General features: G+C 36.5%; 1 protein-coding gene across 1 annotated transcript in view; it reads right to left on the bottom strand.

Annotated features, from left to right (window-relative positions):
- The window catches only part of LOC126828326 (orcokinin peptides type B), a 39,628-nt gene that overhangs the window by 10,829 nt on the left and 10,201 nt on the right, over nucleotides 1–18,598 (bottom strand). The gene's annotated exons all lie outside the window — the stretch shown is intronic.

The raw sequence follows: 18,598 nt of genomic DNA, 5'->3' as shown, positions 1-18,598 counted from the left end.
TCCGGATCAAGTTCCCTGCAAATGCATCATTCATTGAGCAAGACTACTGGTTTGGGTGGGGGGGGGGGGTGCTGACCATACATTTCAGTTTTGGATGTCCAATTGTCCATACCCTCCAGCGTGTTTCAGACATCGATTTGCTAGAACTTTGTCCATAACCAGCCGACATGTACAGTTGGCTGTGCAAGCACATATTCTATTAGAGCGTCTAAAGAGAGAATACAATCAAGCTCTCACCACTTTCAAAGCTGTTCCTTTCCCCACGACGTAACAGCACGTAACCGTGTCACATCCAGTAAGAGCATGAGCTGGCAGGATTTCAATGGCACTGGATTATGTTTCTCAGAAGTTGAACCAATGTTAACGGTTGTTCTTTCCTCGATTGGTGATTCAATTGTAAGAAGCTTGTTATAGACAGAGCTCTTTCAAATCGCTGCCTGAAACACGTTGGAGGGTATAGGCATCCAAAACGGGAAATGTGTCGTCATCATCCCCACCTAAACCATGTAGTCTTGCTCGAAAGAATGATGCATGTGTAGGGAACGTAAAAAGATGTCATCACCAAGCCATTGTGTGGCGTTGACTGGAAGATCGTAATCCGCAGGAACTAGATTGCAGGGCTAAGGACACTAAATTGAGAACATTACAACCGGTCGACGTGCTCCGGAGTCTGTTACGTGACTCATCAGATGTGGATGCAAGAGTGACATGTAGTACGCGTTCTTGTAGCTACACTAGGGATGGCTTAGATTATACAGTATTTTGCGCTTGTGCTGTCACAGGTTGCAGCCAGAAACACGACTGGAGGATTAAACTGAATATTACCTACTTAGTTTAGTGTTTTGCGGGTAGAATTTTTTTTTTTAAATATTCAAAAAACAGCTTGTGCTAGGGTGCTCCTGATAGGCATGTATGTAGTGTTATAGTATCACTCATATGCTCCTATATCCAGAAATATATAATTTGTCTCTAGATTGGTTTGCTGAAATAATCGCTCCCAACTGCCGCTAACGAGTTAAAGGACCATATTATCTGGCTTTTTGGATTTTACTATCATCTAATCACCCCACAATATAATGAACGATTTTAGTGTATTTAGTGAAATGCCAGCCGTCTTGGATGCCATCTTGAATTTCTCAAAACGCCCAAGGGTTACCGAGGTTCACCCGGCACGTTCTGAAGGTTGACACCTTAGGCTACTAAAATCAATCATACAAAAAAACAACTTTGTAAACAATTTCCAGGTTCATAGTTCTGCCAGATTAATAGTGTGGTGAATATACTCCATCGGAACTTCACCTTCAGTCATTACCTTCCGCCATTTTCAACCAAAGGTAGATCAGTGTCAGTCTGAACATCATTTTGGCTCTGATAATGAATTTTATTAGTGCAAATTTTATTATCAGGGACAAAATGATGTTCAGAATGACATAGTCTTTGAAAAATGCTTTTCCATGTCACGAAAATAGATGATTTGGGGCGCCATCTTGGATTTCCACCATCTTGGATTCTGACAATCTCATTTAAGATAGCGGGAGTGGACTCTACATACCTGAAAAGCATAAAATAGACACATTACAAGCCATACCTGACCTTTCTAAGTGATCTGTCAAGCTCAAAACGTCCGAAAATCCAGAAAATAGTCGCAATTTTGGAAAAAATGGCCGGTGTAAGTTTGACCCCGAGTGGACTTCGGTGACGGGTAGAAACCTTAGAAATTCCAATAAAAGTGAAAAGTGAAACACCCTAGGGTACATCACATCCACTATTAGGCGTACTGTTTACTGACTTTACCGAACCTGAAGATTTATTCGATCCCCTTATTATCGAAGGAAGTTAGTAAAGTAAAATGTTAGCTAATATACCTTCTATATTACAGTATAATAGTAAGCAATCTTTAATCTTGGTTTTAATACCGGTACTTATAAGATATGGTTTGACAGGCCTGTCTTTCATTTTGCATAACCTGTCTGATTAACCGTATAGTCAAATTGGAAAAACTTCAAGTTGTGTTTTATAAACCGACGAAGCGATAATTTGTCACTTCGAGTTTCAGTAATTTATGGTCCGATCGTGATACCCCTATAGCAATATTTATATATCAATAACATTATTAACCTCTGTCTTAACATTACGTGACGTGTCATAAAATGAACAAGGGAATACATCAAATCTGAATTGTTTTACGCTATTAGCCAAGTTAATATTTCAAATACATTAGAAGTGATGAACTATACCACATATACTTATTGAAAACAGCTTCTAGTTTATTTGGGCTTGAGAGAATACGCCTCTTATAAAATAATAACATTAGACGTTGTATCTAGTATTCCCTATCACACACACTGCTTTAAGAAGACTCGATCCACTGGGTAAAAAGTAATATCATGATAATCATTGTTATATATGACACTTATCTCCCCTCCCCACCCAGGTTCTCTAATAATCGGATGTTGTTAGTTTCTATCATTGACTGATCACACCTCAAACTGGCCGTTGTTCGAAAGTCGTAATTTTCATTTCAAAACCACCGATCTGTCATGGCGACCGCTTGTTAATTTTGGAGGGTGCAGTATCTAGAGAAAAAAACCTCGTTAGGGTGTATCATTCATTCCTTATTCATTCGGATTTGTGTAGTTGATGGAGGCATACTTGACCCCATTTGTGCTGTGTTTAAACCAACGGAAGTTTCACTAAATTTCAGTGATGCTTAATATGAAACAGATCGGAAAGTTGAATCGGATATCCCGCGTTGTCTCTCGAACCACGTGATAAACAAAAAGCTGTAACAAAGAAACATATTATGTTTAAAGTTTCTATTTCACATAAAACAGTTGCAGTAGGCCGATAACATAATGATTTTACATAAATCAAAATATTCGGTTGATACCCTAGGGATCTATTGAGAATATCGGATATCTTTCCACGGTTGTAAAATTGTATATTTTAAGAATCTCGAACGAAGAGATTTACGACATTCGGCAAATCGAGAGGAATGTCTTTCATCGTAAAAAATACAAAGCGTGGCTTTTCTAAGCTTAGGTTTCAGCAAAAAGTCGAAATACAGCCGATTTTAAAGTGCATGACTAAGTTGCATAAAAGTAAAGTGAAGATCTGATGTTGTATTTATCTTGCGATCTGGATTCTAAATAGTCTAAACAGAGTGACTTCCGGTTACTTTACCCAAGTTATCAGTACATTGCATGGATGTTATCCTTTCAAACTGATCAAACAATTGTACTGTTATATATTGATCTCCAAATGTACTGTTATATTTTGACCACCATCGAATAAGTTGTTGTCAATTGTCAATTTTCATTTTAGATAAATCCCACAAAACCCGTTTCGTTACAAATATAAGTAAGTTGTCTGTTTTTATTTTGTATTTAATTAATCAGCCACGTTGTCGTCAGAAATATAGCAATGAATTTCGACGGGGGCATATACTTATATACCATAATTATGCTCCGTTTGATTATAAACGATCTAATTTCACCTTCATTAATATCTTATGTATATGAAATCTCAGTATCCATCCTGGACGTGTTTTAAATATTAAAATTAGTGTCGTTTTTGTTTTAGAAAGGGGTGAGACATCTCCGACAGAAAATAATATACTCTTAAAAAAAAAGTAGGGGATACTCAGAAACAATACAAAACTGCGGAAATCCATTGCTGATTTTATTAGAGGTAACCAATGTATGTTAATAACAGGCCAATTGCCTACACATGAACATAAACAGTTCATATGGGCGGTTTATCTGGCGGCCCCATTTCACTCGCAAAGAGATACACGGTCAAAACTGAAAATGGACGTTTTTGGTTTTTTTCTTAATAATAAGTAGTTGCTCCACCGATTCACAGACATTCAGCAATTCGTCGTGGCATGCTCCTAATCAACCATCCAATCACGATTTGGGGCAATCTGACCCATTCATCTTGCAGGACCACGGTCAATTCTTGCAGTGTTGTCGGTTGACGTTGACGTCAACGAACACGTCTCCCGATCAAATTAAACGTAACACACTAAAGCAAAGATACGCTAAACAGTAAATCTTATGCAAGATCCGACAGGAAAGCAAACGTGGATAGGATAAACCAGCAAGTGGTAGTTTTCATCAACCTTTCCTTGAAGTGTCAAATTTGACAATGAACTCCTCCCACATGTATGATGGTGCTATTGCGTGTCGCATGTGCAGCTTAGTGGTTCAGTTGGCGCGATAAGTTTTTCATCTGTGAACATACTCTCAAAGCCTGTCAAGTGTCCATGACTATCTATCATATGACAACCTGCATAGGTATTTGCATTTCAATATCCCCTACTTTTTATGAAGAGTATATTTTCTCAGAAAGTAAAAGGATTACGCTTCAGAAGGATGATAGTCTGCAGTAGCAAATGAACAACTTTACGTGCAGCAATATATCATATGTATCAAATAAGGTCCATGATCAAATGATGAAACATATATGTATCAAATGAAGAAAAATATATGTGAAAAGATGACCTCACCGATTCGTGTCGATGATTAATAAATTGTGAGAAGTTAGAACTTCAATAATGCCTGCACGCAATATTTTATATTTTCGGCTATATTTATGTCAAAGATAACTTGAGCAGGTCATGAATCTATTTTGTTTTTCCGATGGTAATGATATTAAAATTTGTTTATTCATTTCTTAAAGGATATAGTATTTATTCTCTATTTTGGGGTAAAGGGGTTGTTGGATAGACTGGGAAGGGTGTGATCAATGACATAGGGAACTAGACACTGCAAGAACGATGTGTTTGATCCCGTGTCGCTAATGGCGATAAACTAAAGACCCGGTCCCAGTGGCCGATGGACACAAAACGTATGCAAAAAGGACACAGCGGACAACAAACTTTCGGGGATGGCTCCATTCGTTTTCATCCGTTCCAGAAATGGACAAAATTGACGAAAATTTGCGAAAACAGAACGGAAAAGAACGAACGTGGGAAGTATGTAGCCGGGATGTTAAATGGATGTTCATCGGAAGCCTAGCGGATAAAAGCGGATGGAAGTGGATGACAGCTCCGAAGGGGTTAGGCAAACTCCAGACATCCTTCAATATACCAGATACATCCCAGATACAAACGCTTTGTCCGTTTTGAAAACTTTTACATCCTTTCTATTTCCGTGCTACTAACGATGTATAGACGTTCCATGTACCTTATCTTTCCTCCCTCTATCCGTTTTCAGCTGGAGCGGATGTGAGTTGCGAGGATGCCCAGAGGATGCAGAGAGGATACAGTGGACGTTTAACGGATGATAACGGACATGGAACGTTTGGTGCTCGTATATGTCGCGCATTTACATCGTACACGGCAGAAAGTTCATCCGTTATAAAAGTTTTGTGCAGCTCAAAACTTTTTGCGCGGATGAAATCAAAGTGAACGGATGCTCGATGGATAGAGCGTATGAAACACGTATGCAATGAGTACACAACGGATGCATGGCGTTTTCAAACGGAGGGCAGGTTTTTTCCCCCCGCTTTACATCCTCTTTGCATCCGTAAGTGCAGTGGGACCGGGCCTTTAGGATCCAGTAAGTAGGCTGCGCAATAATGCATTCTATTTCTTTTATAGATATTCTAGTAAACTAATCTTATTATTCCAACAAGATACAACATAACTCACACGTCTGCTTTTAACAGATTATCATTATTATAGCATTGAGTATGCTGGCAAAGTGGAAATGGAACTAAAATATTTAAGATTAAAACGTCTTTGAGACTGGTCATTTCATTCTAGCAGGGAAATGCCCACAATATTCACGTCGTTCGCGGCGTATTATATGATATCATAACGCAGTAAACTTCATTAATGTGAGACTCCCGCCACAAGGGGAAACCACTCGGAATCGCGAAACTTTGTGTTATTAATAGAATCAATTGAGTTATTAGACAACGACCGTCTCTAGAGGTGATACATGATGGAGTGGCTGTCATTGTTGCTCAACTTCTTCTCGGGAAATGGATTGTTGTTAGTAAAACTATATCGTTATTTTTTTTTGTTTCTTTGCATAAACGGATTGTTTTTGTGTCATTTTGTTTTTTTAAAAAAAAAGTGCACCGTGGTTTATTTGCTGTTCAATTGCATGCGCACTGCGTTGGTAATAAGTAACGCAACAGCTAACATGGCATTGCGTTGCTAATGCGTAACAGAACAGCTAACATGCCACTGCCTTGCTAATGAGTTGCAGAACAGCTATCATGGCACTGCCTTACTAATGGCTAGTAGAACAACCAACATTGCCCTGCATAGCTAATGGCTAGTAGAACAGCTAACATTGCCCTGCATAGCAGGACAGCTATCATGAAACTGTCTTGCTAATGGCTAGTAGAACAACTAACATGGCTAGGGGCTAAAGCCTTTCGGCCAATATTAACAATGACTCTAGACGGGTCCATAACGGACTCGATGCACCCGAGTCACAAACACGTCTTTTATGGCATCATTCAGTAGCCGTAACACTTCTAGTGATTTGTCATTATCCATGAATGAGAATAAAAATATTGAAACCATATATATTTTGTTTAATTAGCTTCTAGTGTGTTGGTGATTAATGCCACAGAAGATTGTATGAAAGAACTTGGTCAAAAAGTCATTTCGAACAATTCTATCCAGCAAAGAATGGAAACTAGAGTCAGGTTTAATGGTGTTTATTTTCTTGTTTTGTTTTCAAATGGTTACCACTCTTATAAACACTAAACTCTGCATGACAGTAACCTCAAGGCCTAGAAGACCCCCCCCCCCCCTGATCCCCCGTCATCCTTACAAATATGGTTTTTGGGATAGTAATTACTGCAGAGATGAGATTTATCAGTTATCCCTGATATGTATATTAGAACTGGCCAATATGGAGCGCCCGTGTGTGACGATATTCCATCCTGCATGTAAAAGGTGTGTGTGTGTGTGTGGGGGGGTCTAACACATGTGCTTTAGGTCGTCAGGTCATTGAATCAAATGGTGTGGTTTCGAGTTAACGTTAAACCCACTATCCCAGTAGACACTATACATATGCTGAGTTTGATCTTTTCCCAAGCATTTATCTCTCTGCGTCGATGTTTTAACCAGTGATGAGATACAACCGATTTAAGAATGAAACTAACAGAACAGACTTCCGCCAACTAAACGCCATTGAAATATTTAATCGTGTCAATTATACCCTTTCAAAGAGTTATTGCTTCTTTAAATTAAATAAAGAGATCATCTAAATGTTCTTTCTGGACATCAAGACTATACTGACAGATGGTGGTCAAGCACAAATAAATAAAGAAAAAAAAAAGATTAGAACAGAAAGCACTTTTAGGTTTGTAATCAAATTCTGTATAGAGAATTCATGTAAATAAAAGAGAGTGATCTTTGAAGACACTTTAAGAGGAAATTGACTGAAGAACTTTGAATAGGATTTCCTAATTTTGATCAAAGTAAAGATAGTTCATTGAGATTGAAATTTACTTAGGTCTAGACAAGGCGGACAGGCGGAATTTAAATCAAATAAACGTATAGACTAATACCGAAATCGAAAATATGTCAAATTAATATTTATTATACCAGATAGTTCGACATAACATCGCATACACTCTCACTGAAGATGAAGGTTACAACTTTTACGAAATATAACATGATATTATTTAGTTTATATTAGGACTGTTTCTTTAAACTTATATTTTCTTCCCCATTGTTTCTCGCTTCTTTTACTATGAAATCTAAACCTAAATCCTCGAAGTCTGTACAGATTTCTAAAATGTTGGCTTTTCAATTCACCTTCAACCACCATTCTTCAAATATCTATATAGCATTATTAGAAACTTCGAATTGTGGTAGATGTGTACTTTCTACCTAAAGTTGAAAAGCTGATCGAAAAATAATTAATATAAACTTCGAATTGTGTTATCATTTATCAATTACCTAGCTGAGTTACCCAGCGTTGTAATTTCATTAATTAAATACTGTATCAAATACAAAATAAACATCACGATTGTAAAAAGATGGCAATTAGTTAAATAAGTTTTTTAAACCCACTTTCTTTCAGTCTCAAGAGAGCAAACATTGTACAAACTGGATAATTCTGTCGACTGGATATCCCAGAAACTTACTGCCGATTTCATTATTAAATTCTGCATTAAACACAAAATTGATAGCACCATTATTGTTTTCTTATAGGGAACAAACAAACATTCTCTCTCTATAAGTTTTATACCCTTCTTCATTATCCCAGTCGGTGCAGAAAAGTAGGACATTAAACCCCATTTCATTTCAAAAGTTTTACGGTATTTGGAACTTTTGTGATTCTGATACTACCACGACATTATCCTTGAAAGATGGACGGTAACCTACTCGTTGAGATTTTTCAATTTTAACCTACATATCAACGTTTACACTGCATATAAATTTCAAACTTCATTGAAATTCTGTTATTTAAATCAAACATTCTGATTCCTGGAGCTCAATTAATGTCAATGTACGAACGTAGAACCTATGTACCAACCAACTTAACGGATTGCAATACATGATCAATAGCTATTAAGGTCCAGTCGGTCTTACGACTGTTTTCTCAGAAGGAAAATTGCGTTTATTAGCTTGCTGTCGAAACATTTAAGATGAATGACCATCGTGATTACAAAAAACACAAATGTAAAAAGTTATCATGAAGTATTGGAAAGTTTAAACACTGCAATCCGATAATCAAAAAAGTACTACCATAACCATGCAAACATACCAACGACAGCAAAGAAATTAAATGGTTGACGAGACTTTGCTTCAAAGAACTTTGAAATATTGTTGTTAATTAAATTTTTGGTGACATCATTCCGCCATAATTCCGTTTCGATCAGTAAGGATAAAAGAAATCCTATAAAGAAGATTATCCAAAGATTTATATAACATTTCATAATTATGTGTAATATTACTATCTCCTATTCTTTACCCATGCATAGCCATTCATTGGAAAATTATATTTTCTACTAAACCGTTGCGGCTTTTGAGATACTTCAAGGGAAACAGTTTTTGACAATCTGCAAAGCCGTCTTCATGTATTTCTTTTTCAAGACAAAGTATGGACGAATACGGGACTAGTGGTTGACGCTTTGTAATTATTAACCTAAATTATGACAAAGAAATAAATAAACACAAAAATGCTCCAAAACAAATGAGCAGACACCCTTTTCACACAAATCTTCAAGAACACCGCAACAGGACGATAACTCTCATATAGAGGCGCATGCTCTATTATTATTTACTCCACTGTGGCTATTTAATGCTTCGATGTAGAGAGCAAGTAAAGAATAATTTTGTCATAATATTTCGTTTTTTATTTGAAAAAACTTAGCACAGTTATTGTTGATTTCGGGTATGTCATCGCCCTCTTGATCGTAGATAAAAACATATGTCCACACCTTGAGGGTATTATTATAGACAAAGGCATTGTGTCACCTGTGCTTGTTGTAGGGTTACAAGTAAGGTTATAATTTACTTTTATTTCATTAGTTTAAGCCCTTTTGTAGTAATATAGGACTTCCGTGTTGTGTTTTTTTTATCGTGATCGTAATGGTTTCTACAGCTTTATTATTAACTGCTTGCAAGGCTTCGGTGTTCCACGTTCTCAATGAAGCATAGATGATAGCTGCTAGGAATATCAGGGTGAGTTCTGCTCAATTTCAGCCAACACCTTCTTTCATAACCCCCTAATTTCTGCACGTCATAGACTGACCTTGGCGTTAATTACCATCCCAAATATGGGATAAACACCCCATTCTCCCAAGACCAGGGGTGAGAACATTACCTTATTTGGTCTACCATAAACAGATAGAATTTGATGGATATTTTGACAACGGTTAGGATTTTACCAAAATATCACGTTTTTTTTATATATAAACATGTCGTCCGCTTTTATTAGTAGCCCACGTAGGGTTTTGACTTCATAGAAAGCGTGAACCAACAATTAGTCAAAGACACAATACGGTCTTAAGGACCAAAGTCTTACACTTTTCACCAATAACTTTGATAATAATCATATCAATAACGATGCTCACGCAAACATTTAACGACACGAAATCTCTATAGAGTAACATTTCAAGCTAAGAAATATGTATTTTTCACCTGTACGAGCCAAAATGACACTAGCAATAATAAGTCTTGCATCGACGTATAGATCCCTTATCCACCCACGAGGAGCAAAGTAGTTCATGATTTATCCTGGAGGACCAACGAACAATTTCGATGATTTCTCTAACATTTTGGTATGACGGGTTTTTATTGGTAGGTTGTCATGGCGTCGACCAATCACAACCTGCGCATTACCGAACGCGTTATACAACTTTTTTATGCAATATTGCGCCTATAATGTTGTTCTGTAATCTCGACCGTGGGGTTGGATGGCTAAATGTTTTAACGCGTGCTCTTTAGATCATAAGGTATGTCATTGAGACCAGTGACGTCGTTTCGATTCCAAGCTTGTACGTGCCAAGGAGCAGGATTGCCTGTCCCACTTTGTGGATTTTCTCCGGTTCATCACACGACAAAGCGAATTATTGAAATAAAACTGAGCCACAATTACACTAATTGACCTGGTTTGTGTCAAGTGGATGTTAAACACCATTTCTCTCGCTGTGTGTAAAATTTAAATATTTTTCGAAAAGTTTGCTCAGTAGCGCTTACAAACAATCACACTAATTAATGGTAACAAATCAAATTTATTGTCAGAAAATAATCTAAAGGACAACCACCTTTATAAGCATTAGCATCACATCCTCCATGCTCCCTTTGTATTTGTTGAGACTTATTGGGATATAGAGTGAGTGGCAAAGTCATTTATCAACTTTCTGACACTTTCTGAGATATCGGACACATGGCTAATGCCAGTAATGGCCAGGATGTTAAGGAATAATACTAAGTCTAATGAGAAAATCTGGCTATATTGGTGTAGAACACGGTGCTACATGACATCTTTAGTTATTTAAGTCGAGAATAACAAGGACATAAAATAGCCAAATAAATGTAAAGCATCTGCGTTTATTTATTTCCATTAAAAGGGACTGTAACGTAGCCCAGCAATACGCAAACAGCGTCTTTCCGAACATCTGCTAATCCAGTTTAAAGGAGCTAAGTCTCTGACTCAGTATTTTCCATAATATTCGAAATTAGAGACACGTAATAGAATTCATATTGGCCAATTCCAATGAATATTGATGTTGTTATATTGATATTGAGACAAAAATAACATTTTATAACCAGTACACGAGTCGTGTATTCTATAGTTTCGGTTGACATTTAATAATGAACAAATAGTAAAAGCTGATTCAAAGAAAATAAATATAAAAAACGTGTAGAATGGATTAAATAGGCATAAATGACTGACGTTCAATTTGAACTGTTCACGCATTTCACCGAACATAATTGTTTAGAAATTACAATATTTTATTTTTCAAAAATTGAATATAAATCACTTTACATAAATTCATATTACATTATTGTGCTTTTGGAAACATTTTTGCCTATTTCAAGGCTAAAAAATAGATTCATACCCCTTTTAATATGACGTGAAGCGTAATCTTACGAAAATTATATTCATAACAGTTCTGGCCGCGATAATTAATGATTCACTTGAAATTCTTAAATTTATACAAAATTTTAGAAAAATTATCCTAAAATAGTCTTGATATTGAAAGCAAAATTCTACTGAAATGTAAGAAAAAGAGATCCGCGGAAGTTTGATTACTTATATGGAATAATATTAATATGTTATTATTTTCATGTCGACGAAACGTTAAATCCCATTCCAATCCAGTTTCCTTTCCAAGCTCATCGATACCTAATATCTACTAGTATATACACCTCGCTTCTTATCATTCATTCTACATTTGATGATTCTGTGAACAATTACATTAGAAATATTAAAATTATCCACACTAATAGTAGATAATTGTCTATTCTACCTATTCTAACAATCACCATCTTAACTAACAACATTTATCACATGGAATTCGAGAATTAATAGAACATGAACGATATACCTTTAATGTAAATAAGCATGGCGAGGTATATTTTGTGATCGTAATGCTTATTAATCATCGACTGTTATATATTTACAACTGTTTAGTTTAGAATTGATTAATACATATTGTGTATAATGATATTCTTTTGTGACCGACTGTTAAAGGTGATATTTTAGAATGGACGGGCTTAAAAGAGCTAAATCGCTAACATTTGGGACCTAGAAATTCACAAAAGTGGGTCGCAACGCATATAATACTGTAATATGAATGTATATAAACTGATTTACATTTAATGGTTTCCGTTTTTACTCCAATTTCAAATCAGTTATGTTCGGCGAAATAAGTCAGCAATCTCAATCGAGTGCAAATTTCTAGCGTCTAGTTATTCTAGTCTACATAACTCCATTTGATTTGGTGCAATGTGTCTAGCCTCGTCCCTCGAGTCTCTCAATACAACTGGGGCTGAAGCGCATTATGGTACACGATTCGTGTACCAATGTTAAAAAAATTATTTTATCTTAAATATCGGATATCAGAGGCTCAAATTTTCCCGGTAAGTTTACATCATCAATGTTGATTTAAATTGACAAATAATTCGTGTTTTCGATGTCGAAGATTTTGGAGGATTTTGAGTTACGGACTTAGGTCCTTTAAATATACTTAAATGCATAAGTCGGTGCCAAGTTGCAGATTAACATTTTATTTATACGACTGATCCAGACAAATGGAACATATAAGCTTGTAGCAAACCAATCAAAGGAAAGAATTAGGACGTAAAACACTATATATCTATCTATCTTCTATACTAATATTTGTGACTGTCGTTTGTCTGTCTGTCTGTTCGGGGTTGGCGGCTACACTAGGTCTGCCCCGAGTCTGAAATTTAGGGTATAGGGGTAGTTCGGACCGGGGAGTAACATAGGCCAGGTGGCGTAATTCTACCACTTCCGGTTTCGGGGTTATGACCCCCGAGCGAAGCCGGGCATCTAGTTCTAAATAAAAGTTGATTTATTTCACTTTGTTTATTTTTTATTTTTTTTTTTTTAGTTTTCATTCAAGAATATTAATAAACAAATATGGACTTTAAAACGAATCGAAGCGAAACAAATGAATCTACATCTGATTTGAATTATATTTTATTAAGAGCTAGATTTTTTATGTAAATGACTTGACCAGATATTCATGTACTATGGTAGGCTACTACGGAACGTTTTGAGAAGGAATCATACAATTGTTGACAGAATGAACGTGTATTCGATATAAGAGATATTACTAAGCAACAATTCAGTGTATAATTCGAGGTAATTTCCGGACTATACCAGTGTACCATGTTTGTCATTTTAGTTATCTACTGACACTCAGATCATCAACTTATTTTAGGTGTAACTAAGTGCAGGAGAACATCACTACACGCAAAACCGATAAGACAAACCCCCGGACAAGACAAATTACACAGTCATTACTAGAAATAAACAACAAATAATAAAGAACAAATAAGAATTAACTCAAATTTTAATCAATATTTCAAGACAATCTCTACTGATTAATGATGATGATGTTAAGGAGGGGTGGAGGAAATACGTGGACAGCTTTGAATTCATCTTGATATTTGGGATAATATTATTTGAACCGAATCACTTAAATGGATGTCCAATACGTATATACCCACAAACTAATACTTTATGAACTGTGAATACATTTATGGTATTTAAAACATGTTTGCCCTAGTCTTTTATTCAGGAAATATTCCACAGACGTCATGACCCAGGAGCTTTAAATAAATCAAGAAAACAATATAGTGTTTACGTTTCGTATTGTCAGGATTGATACCAACAAATTGCAAGTGACGTAAGTGACACACTGACTGACAAATCCAAGTGAATCGGTACATAGCGTATGGGAAAATGATTACCTTTTGATTAGTATCCTGTTTTCTACAATAAAACTAATAATCCATAAATAAATTATGGTGTTGTACTAAACACCCGTAATGCTTGTTTAACATGATGAATGGCATCTTTCTGAATGGTTAAGTACATTAAGTATTTATCAGATCATAAGCAAAAACCCAACCGCATTTGTTGATTTAAGACAAATAAAACGCTCTGGGAGACATACATCCGGCGTTATGAACAAAACAAGATCACGTAACGCTGAGTTGAATTCCTAAGTGGCAAAGAATGTTCAAAGGATATAAATTACTAGAGGAGGTCGTATATTGGTATCGGTATTAACACACGGATACGCGTATCTTAGACAACTATTTTAATGGAGGAAAACGTGGTACTGTATAGCGTGATTTCTAAATATAGATGATTGTCTTACTTCCAGGTGTTCAAATCTGTTACTAGTCTCCGACAATCTGAAGAAGTCTGCTTACCTTTCAGTTCAAACGGCGACTCTCGTTTCGGAAGTTGAAAGTTATTTACATGCGCCATGGCTGCTTTCATATTTTACTTCTTGTTAGAAAATCAGAATGGAGGAGATGTTGGATGAGTTTTGGCTTTCTATCGAGATAAATGAACATTTTCAGTGACATTAGGGTAAATTAAAATGTATTGTGTTACAGACACTTGTACTTTCAAAACCTGAAATCAGCCATTACGCATGCAACTAACATTCAACTTCCGAGAGAATAGTCGCCGTTAATCCAGAACGAAAGGTAACGAAAGGTAAATTTCAACTACACGTTATTTTTATAAAATAAAGTCCTGTTTTATCCAAACACAGTATAATACAGCTTGGGACACCGGTCTCCATTTCCAGATGAAGACTGACATGTTCAGGTTGTTTGAAGACGTAAATTGAGTTAGTTGCTCGGCTCTAAGGTAGAGGCTTTTAAGGGCTTTTAACACAAAATTAAGCAGGTTTATTCTCAAAAATATAATCGAGATTGGCCCTTTAAAGAAACAATAACATCTCTAACATTGTACTTGGCATCACCACTTCATATATACCACAGTTCTATATTATGTATTTGGTAAAAACACCATTTAAAATACACTAATATTGTGCTTGACATCACCTCGTTAACCCCCTCCCCATACCGCAGTTATTATGTATTATATATTATGCATAAACGCTTTTTAGAAAAAAATGAATATGCTATTAAAGACTGATGCTCATTTCAACTTTATAAAATCACAATAAAAGTACGTATATATCTATAGGTCACAGCCCTTTCCAGGCAATCAACTTCGATCAATGAATCTATGAAAAAATATGTAAAGCAAAAGCAATTAATTGATGCTAAATCTGTGTTCTACCAATCGAAACGAATGGCAACATAAATTTTCTTTCTCTTTTATTGACAATAAAACAGCCCAATAGAAAAGTAATAACGCTAGGTTATTAATAGTGGTTATTAATACAATTTCAGGAAACAATATAATAGTCATTCCGGGGATTTCTTTTATTGAAGGCTTATTGGACAAAACAAATTGCTACATGGTGTTCGACTAATTCTAAACACGTATTGCTTACACGTTAGGCGTAAGTTAGAAGTACGCCACAGGTAAATTATGCACGCGTTCACACACGTTACATGTAAGTTAGTCATAAGTTGACATACGTCGGCTACCAGCAAGGCAATTGAGCAGCGTACGCGTAACTAATTTCTAACCTATAGGCAACGTACTTCTGACGTCCTTAGAACTAACTGAACGTGTTTGAAACGTGTGTAGAGATGAGCATGCGCAGAGGTCTACAATCATGGCGGACCCTGAGAGGCTGCGACGGGAGTACCAAATGACCGTTTTACGACATCAAAATGACCTGATTGACTTGGCACTATACACGTTGCGAGCCAATAGGATCAGGAGGAGAAGAGGTCAACGTAGAAAGAACTCGTTCTTTTCTGTCATCCTAAAGTCTGTGAGTTTTATGTCCCAGAGCATTGGGTTCCCCTGCAGGAAATCAAGAATGGACTTCTCCTCCTAAGCATCTAAGGTATATTGATTTTTCTTGGCCCGCTTTAGCTTGTTTGGGGCGTGAGAGGAGGCTGAGGCCTGCTCTTCCTTAAGGGCTTGAGAGGACATCAAGGTCTCAGATGCCACCACAGCTACTACTGAGGACGCATTGGATCCTGCACGAGGGCGATATTGGCTATCATCGTCAGAATGGTGGTCAGATGAAGATGGGGACGAGGGTGGACGTGGAGGTGGTAAGGATGAAGATTGCTTAGGTCGGCCCCTTCCTGCAACTTTCCTTGATTTTTTGGAGGCATGTTGATCGAACGACGTCCACTTCAACAATGACTTGTGGTTCTAGAGAGCCCCCGCTTTTATATCTGACGTCACGTGGTCGTCGATATACGCTCCAACACGCTATATGCATAAGTTAGACTAACGTTGTGCATGAGTTCCGCATAAGTCAAGAACGCTAAAAATTCGCTGGGCACACGCCGTCATATGCTTGTATAAGTTATGTTTACGTTGAGGATAAGTTATGAATAAATTACTCATACGTTAATCATAGGTTATATATTCGTTCAGCGCGTTTAAAGTACGTTATATATGCGTCCAAAAAGAGCACCCTCTTGATTTTTTAAATTCAGCTTCAGCGTATGCTAGCCTCTTGGATAAATATTTCATACGTCGGAATAAGTTGTCTAAAACGTTGTAGTGTGACAGGCCCATACCAACTGTTTACACACACTCTCGTACAACACAACTCAACAAGTAACACTGGCCACACACGCTCCCATACATCACAACCCAATTGTAACACACGCTCTGACACAATTCAACTCAACAGGTAACAACTGTCCAGACACGTTCTCATACCATTCAAAGCTAACAACTGTCCAGACATGTTCTCATGAAACTCAACTCGTAATAACCCCAGCTTCAAATATACACTCGACTAGTAAAAGTTCACTAAATCAATGACTTTTTACGTGTTTTTAGTATACTGCATTTTCGAGTCTACAAACTGACTTTCAAAAGTAAGTTGGATATGGTTGGCATATCACCGGTTGTACAGCTTACGAATACATATATTATTCAACACGTCTGAAGATACAGAGTGATCTCCGCATAATTGTAGCATAATGGACATCTTGTGATAAATGAATGTGTCTGGTTAGTTCGGTAAATGGCAGACAAAAACAAAGCTCATATCATATCATGGACGTTATTTGCATATTCTGTTATTCAATATCGTCTTCGGTGTTGATCATGCCGATATAAATCACCCACAAAGTCTAAAGGCTACAGTCCATTTTCAATGAAGGTCTGCTAAAAGTTGCTTGCGTGTCTAGTGTCTATTGGGAGTGACAAAAGAATATGCGCAATCCGAATTGTCTACGAAGATAAAACTTATGACGTGTCTGATCTGGGGGTCGCAATCTCCACAAATTGTTAGGAATTAACTTTTTTAAAGTGTTTCTGAAACGACACTCGCAGCCAGTTCAAATTAATCAGATACCGTTGGCAGAGTTGAGCTCTCGGCTGGATAAGATTGGTCGTATTCTACATGGCCAAATATTGCTGTTGCCAAAAATGAGCTTTTCCCCTTTGGTCTCTATTGCACTGGAAAAACATTATTTTTGGAAGTACGTGTACTTTTAAATAGTAATATCTACTCAGGAAATGTTAATTTCATGCTCCTGTAACCAACTGATAATTGCACCATTCTCTGATATAGCTTTTACAATAGAACTATTATAAGAATATATTTCAACGTTTTAAAGAACCTATAATTCGAACCCATATATTGGGAATGTACTTAGCATGACGTTATTTGTCTCGAAATATTGACGATATTTGAGAAATGTGTCTAGAATTGTGATGCATTCCCACATTATTACCAGGAATTTATTTCAATGATTTAAAGAACCCATACATTTGGAACTTTCTTCGCGTGATGTTATTCGCCTTGAAATATTGTCAAACTTTGAGAAATGTGCCTTGAACTGACCTTAGTTATGATGCGCTCTTACATTATTATAATCAATATAAGGAATTTAATTGATTTTTTTAAAAACCCTATAATTATGAACGTTGTTCGCAAGATATTTTTCGTCCCGAACTATTGACGATGTTTGAGAAATTTGACTGGAATTGGCCTTTGCTAGTTGTGATACGTTCTCATAATTATGATAAGGAACCCATTTAAATTAAAAAAAAAACTATAATTGGAACCCATTAATTGTGAAAGTTGTTCGCATGATGTTATCCGTCTCGAAATATTGCCGATGTTTGAGAAATGTGCCTGGAGCTGTCATTTACTAGTTATGTAATACTTACAGATAGAAATGCAAATAGAAGTCGTCACATTAACTTTGACAGAAATGATGTTCGGACACGCGTGTTACTGACATGCTGATATTAGAGTCTATTTCCGATGCCGTAAATTCAACTAAGTAACTAGAAACGTAATTTTTCACCCGATTTCAATTTCATTTGCGTCAGTCATTTGTCACTCGGGAGTAGATTTTAATGCTTTCCTTAAATATCTCTGCATTTGTAAAATATGCCCACTTCGCCACATGTCCCGTTCTGGCATGATTAAGTTAAGAAAAGCCTTTTTCCAGCACTTAACCATAACAAAAACCCAATCGAACAGTAATTTGTCAATT

The sequence above is a fragment of the Patella vulgata genome, chromosome 7 (genome assembly GCF_932274485.2).
Source record: "Patella vulgata chromosome 7, xgPatVulg1.2, whole genome shotgun sequence".
Classification (NCBI taxonomy): Eukaryota; Metazoa; Mollusca; class Gastropoda; family Patellidae; genus Patella; species Patella vulgata.
The sequence above is the reverse complement of the archived record's forward strand: the minus strand, read 5'-3'. Positions and strand labels throughout refer to the sequence as shown.